General features: G+C 34.5%; 1 pseudogene; it reads right to left on the bottom strand.

The window, feature by feature from the left end:
- Positions 1-1,292: 1,292 nt before the first annotated feature.
- LOC119642454 overlaps positions 1,293-9,679 on the bottom strand; it is a 25,619-nt pseudogene continuing 17,232 nt past the window's right edge.

Below are 9,679 nucleotides of genomic sequence, written 5' to 3'. Positions count from 1 at the left end.
TGACGACCAACATATTCGTTCCTGTGGTTTTCTTCTACTGGTTATTCTCCCTGTTACCTTATTTTGTAACGCTTATTCGTACAACGCAAAAAGTCGCCTTTATATTTCTTTTAACTGTGGAGGTGTATTTATTGAAATATTTAGTTCCTCAAACCGTCTTTACAACTTCACTTATGGTATCTATTTATTTATCGTTTTGTTTTTTCCCTTTTGGGGATGATTTGCTTTATTGACAAAGCAAACCTCTACCATAAATTTCGTATCGAAATCTTTCAATTACGAGTACGGAGTTGCATCACTTGTTTGAAAAACTAAATCTATTTTCAAACTTCAGTAATTTCCGATCAATGTGTTAACCAACCACATATGCGACTCTGTGTTTGTTCTTCAGAAAGTTTTATACGATCTTTGGGGTCGCACTGTGACGAAAAGTTTTCCACCAAATCTTGAACGGTGGTGTATGACCCAAAGAGGTGGTTACCGCTTCCTCGCCCGTATTTCGAGTTTAAACGTTTGGTTTTCGATATTATGTAAATGGTTACAGAACTTGCTGTAATTTTATTTTATAACCGAAGGACTTCTAAAAACGGCCTACAGATTTTTAAACATGATCGAAATTTATTTACGAGATGTAAGTTCGGTTATCCCCTTAGTACAGGGATGCGTGAAACCTTCGGCCTTGCAACTAAGAAATGAAGGTCATTCGCACGTTACATTTCTTAGTACATGTAAATGCAAAAAATCTTTCTAAAAGCTTATGAGACGTTATAATTTAAAGTTTGCAGAAGGTTATCCCTTTGGGTATGTTTTTTTTTTTATTTAAATTTTCCATTAAAGGGGAAGGGGTACTCGCTATCCTTGTAATTTGTTTCTTTTGATTTTCTATTTTAAAAAAAAAATTTCTTAACTGTATGGCTGTACACTTTTTTCCTTTTCTTTGAGTCAGAACTTTATTATTAATTGCAGCTATTTCTCGTATAGCCTACTATTTATCATTGAACCACATTGGTTTCTCACAGTATTACTATTATTTCGTGTATTTTATAACTTAGCGTGATCATTTTATTTGGCTTGACTTTTGGAATGTCGACCTTCACAATAACTCAGAATTGTGTTTTTCGATCGTTAATATTCAGTTGTTTTTTTCCAATTGAATCGTCTGTTTAGAAATTTGGTTACTGATACATATTCCGTTCGAACCTAGTAGTATATAAGTTGCTTGCTCACCTGGACTCATACCCTGTTGTAATGGAAAGTTTTTTTTTTTGGTTGTTGCTGCTGTTGTTGTAATTCTAATTGTATTCCTGCTGTTGCTGTAATTGTTGCTGTAGTTGCGCTGGTTGTTCCTGGTGTTGGGTGAGACTATGGTTGTTGTTGTTGTATATGCTGCTATTTTGATGCGTGATGAAGTTCTTGGAGTTATTGCTGTGGTTGGAGTGGGAACGCGTTGACGATGGTGGTGTTACTGCTGCCATTGTCGCTGTTAGTGGGGTTGGTAATGCATTGAAGGTTGGTTGGCAGTTGGCACCGGACCTGCCTGCAATTGGACTTGCCGTTGCTGTTGCGGCTGTTGTTGGTGGACCGAGTGATGATGGAGCTGATGAGGGTGTTGCTGCTGTTGACTTAGGCACCTAATATGAGAGAACAATTAGTGTTTGTTTACTTATTGTTTGTTAAAACGAAAAGAATTTCTGCTTCCTCCGCTGGGTTTCTTTCCCCGGCGAGATCTGAGTCGGTTTTCCCTTCTAAAGGGTTTAGCTGTTGGTATGTTATTGTTATTGCTGCTGCTGTGGTGGTTGTTGTTGTCGTTGGTATAGGATTGGCCGCAATCGTCCTGTGTGGGTGAACTGGTGTACACCTGTTAACATGGGGTAGGTGTCACTTAATTCATTTTTCTTCCATTTTATTACCCTTTCGCTCCTGTGTGCAGTTTGTTAACAATCTGGTTTTGTTCTACGTTTTTTTTTTTGCATATAAACTTCATATGTAGTTTCCTCCTCTTTTTTTTGTATTAAATTTTATACAAATGCTTTTGTTGTATATGTGTATTCGCAAACTGTTTGAACGCACGTACCAGCATACACACAATCCCTATCAATCATTTAGGTCTTGCGTCACACTTTCGTTCGTACTTTTCCTTTTGATGCCTTTACAACCACATCAATATTTCTTTTTTTTTTTTCTTTAATCAGTTTCGGTTCCTTCCAGTTTTATATGGGCATTATCTGCCAAATATTATGACGGTTTAAGTTTATTTTCACTAGTTTCCGCAATATTTTGTTAAACTTTATTCAAGATAATTTGGTGTATAATTCTCCTTTCTTTTTTTTTCGACCTTCACCTGACCGTAACGCTTTGGTAGTCTACTCCCACGAGTTATTCTCATTTTCTCCTCTTTTCTCTCCTTTTATTTGAATCGTTCAATGTATGCATGGTCACTTTCTTGATTAATTTTTTCTTTTTTTTTTCCTTTTCGTTCTTGAGTGCAATTTGGTTAACATTTTAGTTTTGTCCTGTACCTTTTAATATTTCCTCTTTTTTTTTTATTTAATTACACACATGCTTTTATTACATATGCGCATTTGCAAATTGTTTCGGATGTTGCAATATTACGTTGAAATTTATTTAAGATATTTTGATATATGATTTTGCTTTCCTTTATTTTCTTGACATCCACTTGACCTTAACACTTTGATAGTTTATTTCCTTTTTTCTTTTGTATTCTTTTATTCTGCTAGCTTGCAGCCGACACGCACTGTTTAAACACTTGTTCGCGAATGATCGTCCATGTAATCATGCTCGTTTACCAATCGCCCAATTCGCCGCGGATTTCTCTGTCGTGGTCTCCTTTTTATTTTCTCTTTCCTTTTTTTTTCGCCGGCAACGGTTTCGCGGCGATGACATTGCGGTAGTTGATTTTATATGGTTTGTTATGGGCTTCTAAATGCCCGGCGTTGTTGTTGCGTGTTCGTTTTTAGGTGTCTTTCAACTTCTATGCTTGCTTTTACCGATGTTGTGCGTGTGTGTGGGTGCCTTTACATGCACTTTATGCAAAGTGCATTTCATCCCTTATTTACATGAATTGCTTGTTGTGCGTTTTTTGTTGTTTAATGTATAGTCACTAGCACTTAGAGACTTTACTTTTCTGATGTTTGAAAATCAATGTTAATTTATTATTTGCATTATACGCTGGTTTTTATGAAAATTTCATTAGCTTAAGACCCTTTTTTTCGAAATATTTTCTGTCTGTTTATTTATTTATTTCATATAAAAAAATATATTTTTTTTTAATGTTCCATACTTTCTTTTTTCTTCTCAACCTTTTTCCTTTTGTATGTTTCAAACATAAAAAGTTTGTATTTGTTTAGTGATGGTATCGACTATTCTTTCATGTATTTTTTTTTGTGTTTTTCCTTTTCTTTTTTTTTGGTTCACTTCATTCCCGTTTTGAAAGAATAAAGCTCGACTCGCTTAACTAATTTTTATATCCTACTCTTAAGCTATCCTTAGCCTACGCTTAATCTATTCCTATTCTATCTAAATCTACTCCTATCCTATTCCTAATCTATTCTTATTCTCTATGTCTATCCTACTCTTATGCTAGGCCTATCCTATTCTTACGCTATGCCTATCCTATTCTTATTCTATCTTACTCCTTAGCACTCCTCTCTCCCCAGCCAGAGACGAAGAACCCGGGAGGCCAAAACGAGGGACGACTTTGGGTCCTCACAGTTTATATGTAGAAAATTATTGCACCTGTAGCCTTTTATTGTCGATCCCTGGCTAGAGCTTGGTGATCCTCACATTAAGGAAAGGCTGTACATGTGCTTGGTTAGACCTATACTCGAGTATGCCTCTGTCGTGTGATCTCCTTCATATAGGTGCTATGTAGGTTCAAATGAATCTGTTCAAAAGCAATTCTTGCTGTTTGCCCTTGGGAATTCGGATTGGGAGCCAATTGCCTCTCTTCCCCCCTATGCAAATAGGTTGCTTCTGTTGTCCTTACCGTCTCTCGAGAAACATAACTTTGTTCTTGGCTATTCCTTCTTAACCAAAGTAATAAAATGGTGCTATTGACTCGCCTGCATTACTTGGTGAAATAAGCTTCAATGTCCCTAACCGCTTCTCTAGGCACTTTATCTTGATTAAGCTTAGTCAGTGTAAATATAATTATGAGCTGTTTAATCCGCTCAGAGTAGTTTGCAAGAACCTAAATGACGCCTATCACTTATTCTCATTATCGGACTCTTTAAAGTCCATTAAAGCAACATTGCTTAATACGCGAGATTTACCTATGTCGTACTTAACGTAGCTCTTAAAATGTCATTGATTCGAAAATTAATTGATGTTAAATATTGTCGGTTGCCAAGCTTATGCATGTTTGCGATGGCTTAGTGGTCCATTTGCAATTTGGTTCTGTATCGGTTGTAAGTGTGGCTCTATGCTGGTCGTGTACATGCTTTTTTCTTTTTTTTCCGTCTTATTTGTTTTATTGTACTTATACTAAGTTTTATTATTAATTTAATATAAATTTTGCTTTAAGTGCCAATTGAACTGGACTGTTATTTGTTTAGTCGAGTTTCACGTATAAGTAGAATTAAAATAAATAAATAAAATAAATAAATAATTATTTACATATTTGCGGATGCCTTGTAAAAGGAAAAGAAATTTAAAAAAAAAGAAGGAAAAAAAACACATATATAAAATTAACAAAAGCTGCTCCATGAACTCGCGCATATGAACTTAAAGGAAAGTAAAGGCGAAACAAACATTTAACAAAAAAGGAATATGTTTGTGTCCTCCAATAAACTAGCAGAACTTAACGAATTTATTTATAAACCATCCATATAGGTTTAGTCCAGTTAATATCATAAAAGACAACAATGAACTGAATAAAAAGAAAATATATATATTGTGAAAAATTTCCGTTGACCATAAAAAAAAAATCCTGAAATAAAGTAGAGACGCAAGTGCTAAAGATGCAGTGATCAATTAAGTATCGAAGAAGGAATCAAGAATAGCCAAAGCTTCCGAACGTAGCCATGAGAGATCGAGAATACCCCGCCTAATCAGATACAATATAAGTAATTAAAAGATTTTATTATGAAATTCGCTTCCACTTAGGATACAGTCCGTATCACTGGATTGTGGATATTTTGATCAAGAGAAATACACTTCAAAGTTCTTTGATTTACAATTATATTCCTTAACAGTAGGATAATTTATTTACAATTTATTTTGGCTGTACTCTCAGCTCAGACGTTCTTGCCCGACTAAATCTCCCTGCGAATGTGTTCTTAACTTTTGCCTGTTTGCTTTTCCGCTAATCGTTTTCAACAGCTGCATGAGGCGCCTTCGAATGCTTCTTTGGTATTTCCTTCTTTAGGGAATTTATTATTAGGGAAAATTACTTAGTTGAAATTAACTGGATTTGGGATTTTCGTAACAATATCATATATTAATGTAATTCTTATTTAAATTATCTTAAGCATACATTAAACTTAATCATCCGCAAAAGGATAATTAGTGCTTTAAAAAAAATATATGTAAAGGGGTCTAATTTAAGAGAAATTTTAGAGCCAGAATAGGATTATATTTTACATATAGAAACGTCATTAATATAAATATTACAACATAATAAAAAAAAGGAGAAAACATTTAGCAGATTGAGGAAAAGAACGGAAGGAAATTTTTTCTTCTCTATTTATTTTTCAAATTATCCATTACTGTGGGGGCTAAGCAAGCAAAATTCCAGGCATCTCAACTAGAATTTCTCCGATATTTTAAGCGTCAATAATTTTAAGCGTAAATCACTTTTTAATGACCCTCTACACCTGTTACACAAAAAACAGCTAAAAAAGAAATATAAAAAGCAGACCAACCAAACACTGAACGTCTAATACAATCTTTCCAAATAAACGTTCACTAGCTATATGACCCCTCCCCCGCAAGAAACCGATAACCCAGAACCCGGTAACGGGCAATCATCCTTCACGGCGATATATTGTGAACGAGCCGACCAACAGGGGACGATGTTGAGACAGTAGATTGCCAAGAAGAAATTTCAGAAAAGAGGCACAGGCGACAATTCAAGCAGCCACAGCACCCACAGGTCAATATTTCAAACTATGCATGGACTGGCCAACTATAGTACAGCTATGCAAAAGCATTAAGGAGCGTTTCGACAAGTCGTATAAATGTCTTAATATCGATAGGCCCACAAGCGAAGACATAATAACCCGACAGGTACAAATCTTTGTAGAATGTCTTGAAGAAATATTGGACAATATTGAATGTAAACTACGAGCGACTCCCGTCAGCGCACAAAAGCACAGGGGACAAATATTTCCAGTAACTACTAAACCGCTCGGATCTATTCATTTAGATCTGAAAATCATCAACTCCCTTGTCCCACAAAAGATTAACTTCCTTGTGCTACATAAAAAACAACTAAAAAGGAATAATACGAAACATGGGAAAGACAATCACATAGCGGACGTGCTATCCCGCATAACAATTAACGACCTCAAGGGAATAAACAACAAAATATATAAATTAATGACAATATCGGCAACACGGCAGAAAGATAACTTCGCAGAAAAGCGACAAGCAAATGAACATAAGAATAAAGAGCCCAAAGTCTATGAAATCATAAACATTAATGACCCAAAGAAATTTGTACAATTAAACTTTGACTCCGACAAATGTTCTATGAAACAAGGGAGAAAAATAATTGCCAAATTCGAAATAAATGACGTATATACCAATGGAAAACTCGACTCAGGCCAGTTTTTCCAAAGGCTTGAAACAGAGGCCGGTATATTAAGAATGTCAAAATTCAAGCGAGAAGATTTTCGAATCCGTATCGCAAAATAAATTCAAAACAATGGGCTATAAGATATTAAAATATATAACAGCAGCGGTGCTCCAAAAGGTGACAACCATAGAAAAAAATAATAAGTCCGAAATCAAAAATATTTTAGAAAAATATCACAATGACCCAACAGAAGGCCGTCACACAGGAATTACACGTACCTTGGCGAAAATACGAAGGTACTATTATTGGCCGCAAATGACAAGAACAATAGCTAAGCATGTCAAAGGATGTTCACTATGTCAAAAAGCTAAAATCACAACACATACCAAAACTCCTATGACCCTCACACCAACTGCTTTTGACACTGTTGTAATTGGCACCATCGGCCCATTACGGAAAAAGGCAACGAATACGCGATAACACTAATCTGCGACCTTACCAAATATTTAGTAACAATTCCGGTCACAGATAAAAGTGCTAAAACCGTAGCAAAGGCAATCTTCGAAAATTTCATACTAAACTACGCACCCATGAAAACACTCGTAACGGATCAAGGAACCGAATACAAAAATGCACTAATGAACGATCTATGTATCTTAAAATCGACAAAGTAACATCAACAGCTCATCACCATCAGACACTTGGCGCGGTGGAACGCAACCACCGAACATTAAATGAACACATCCGTTCATACCTATCGCCTGAATTGAATGATTGGGATATTTGGATAAAATATTTCACATAAATACTGTCCCTATGAATATAGCGTTTGCAAGGCCACTAACACAACTAGCAAATCACAACAAAAACATTGAGCCGCTATACAATATAGGCGATTACGCTAAAGAGACCAAATATAGATTAGATATAGCATACGCGCGCGCTAGGATACTATTAGATAAGGAAAAAGAAAAACAAAAAACCAATTACGACAGGAAAACTAACAATTTCCAAATAGAAGTAGGTAATTTAGTATTGCTAAGAAATGAAGTAGGGCTTAAGTTACAAAATAAGTATTTAGGACCATATGAGGTCGTAGAAATTAAGGATAACAACAACATTAAAATTAAAGACAATAAAAACAAAAATCATATAGTACACAAAAATAGGTTAAAACTGTATATAGAAGCTACATATGCAATAAAAAAAATAAAAAAAATAAAAACTATGTGTAACCTTACACAAACAAAATTTTTTTCTAATTATATATAAGTATTTATAAGAACCCTACATAAACAACATTCTTTTTTTATTTATTATATAAGTATTTATAAGAACAAAGAAAAAACATACATAGGTGTGGCATTATCAAATTATCGTCATCTACCCGTTCAATAATTATTTATGCTTAGATTTCGCTTTTATATATATCCAAATAATGTAAACGTAGCTAGTTAAGATCTATTATATTTTTATCAAAAATTTTGTTGTTGCAGTACAGTTTACAGCGCTAAGGCCAAAAAGAATAATCTGTAATAAATAATAGTTCGGTCAAAGAAGTGGAGAAGAGTACTATATATTTCATGCGGAATTGTCGTTTTTAAGTAAGCTTCACTTTCGTAAAACATACAAGAAACGTATGCTTCTTGTTCTTTTTTTACGATACGAGTAGATTTTTTATAAGATGTACATTAAGCAATTTTTTGCAGTATTATTTTCTGTAAACGCGCCATACATAGTAGCGTGAAATTAAAGCTTTCTGGTGAAGACAGTTCGATTCACTTGCTGAAGGCAGGGTTTTGCCTTGGTCATTTCTTTCAAAAATTTGAGCTGGCACCCGCCCTTCTAAAAATCGTTACTTTAAAGGAACTTTTGAAAGTTGATGATACAGCAAAGTGTTCCGTTTAAAGTGTAAAAAAAAAACCAAAAAAATAAAATAAAAAAATTAAACAAAAGAAAATAAAAGGCGGAGCAGACAACCTTTCGTCCATAAGATTTAGTGTGTATTTGTAATCTAAAATATTTTAAAATAACAATTTCAAAAATTGTAGAAAATGTAAAACTATTGTTTAAATAAATTGCAATTACAAAAGATTGATCGTTGTTTTATTTTTATTTTTTTTATTTTAATTTTTTGTGAGACATAGCTTATACCTCCTCATTAACGACATTGTATGTAATTTATTTAGGTTTAGAAGTTTTATTACTAATTTTACGAACATGCCTACCAACGATAAGAAGTTTCACGAAGTCCGCAGCCGACTTCTTCGGGACTATCCGGAGTTGCATCACGGGCGGGAATCGATTAAGGACTGGAAACTGCTGACAATGCACATAAAAGTTTGCAACACTGTTTGACTTTCAACAACTCAATCAGCACAATTTTACACACAAAAACAATTACATTTCACATACCGGCAATTTCATCTGTTTTTCATTCGAATTCGCTATACTACCCATTGATTTGTAAACAAATGAATCTGTTTTTTAACCGAATTCGCTATACTATCCATTGATTTGTAAACAATTGCATCTCTTTTTCATTCGAATTCTCTATACCACCCATTGATTTGTAAACAATTGCATCTGTTTTTCATTCGAAATTGCTATACCACCCATTGATTTGTAAACAATTGCATCTGTTTTCTCTCCGAATTCGCAATACCACCCATTGATTTGTAAACAATGACACGAATGTCCTACGTAATCGTAACAAAATCATGAACTACCGAAATGTGTGTTGTGTGATTCTACTGTAGATATATGAAAGTTGTCATGAAACTCTTTTTCTTTCCTCGCCGCTGAGGATTTAAATTTTTTCTTTAGACAAAGAAAGAAAAAAAAAATAGAAAAAAAAACAAACTAAAAGAACGAAAAGGTCCGGTCGGTTTCCTGCTGTGCGTCTGTCACCAGTGAGTCAGT

The sequence above is a fragment of the Glossina fuscipes genome, unplaced genomic scaffold, assembly GCF_014805625.2.
Source record: "Glossina fuscipes isolate IAEA_lab_2018 unplaced genomic scaffold, Yale_Gfus_2 222, whole genome shotgun sequence".
In the NCBI taxonomy this organism is placed as follows: domain Eukaryota; kingdom Metazoa; phylum Arthropoda; class Insecta; order Diptera; family Glossinidae; genus Glossina; species Glossina fuscipes.
Note: the sequence above shows the minus strand (reverse complement) of the source record. Positions and strands in the feature narration are given on the sequence as shown.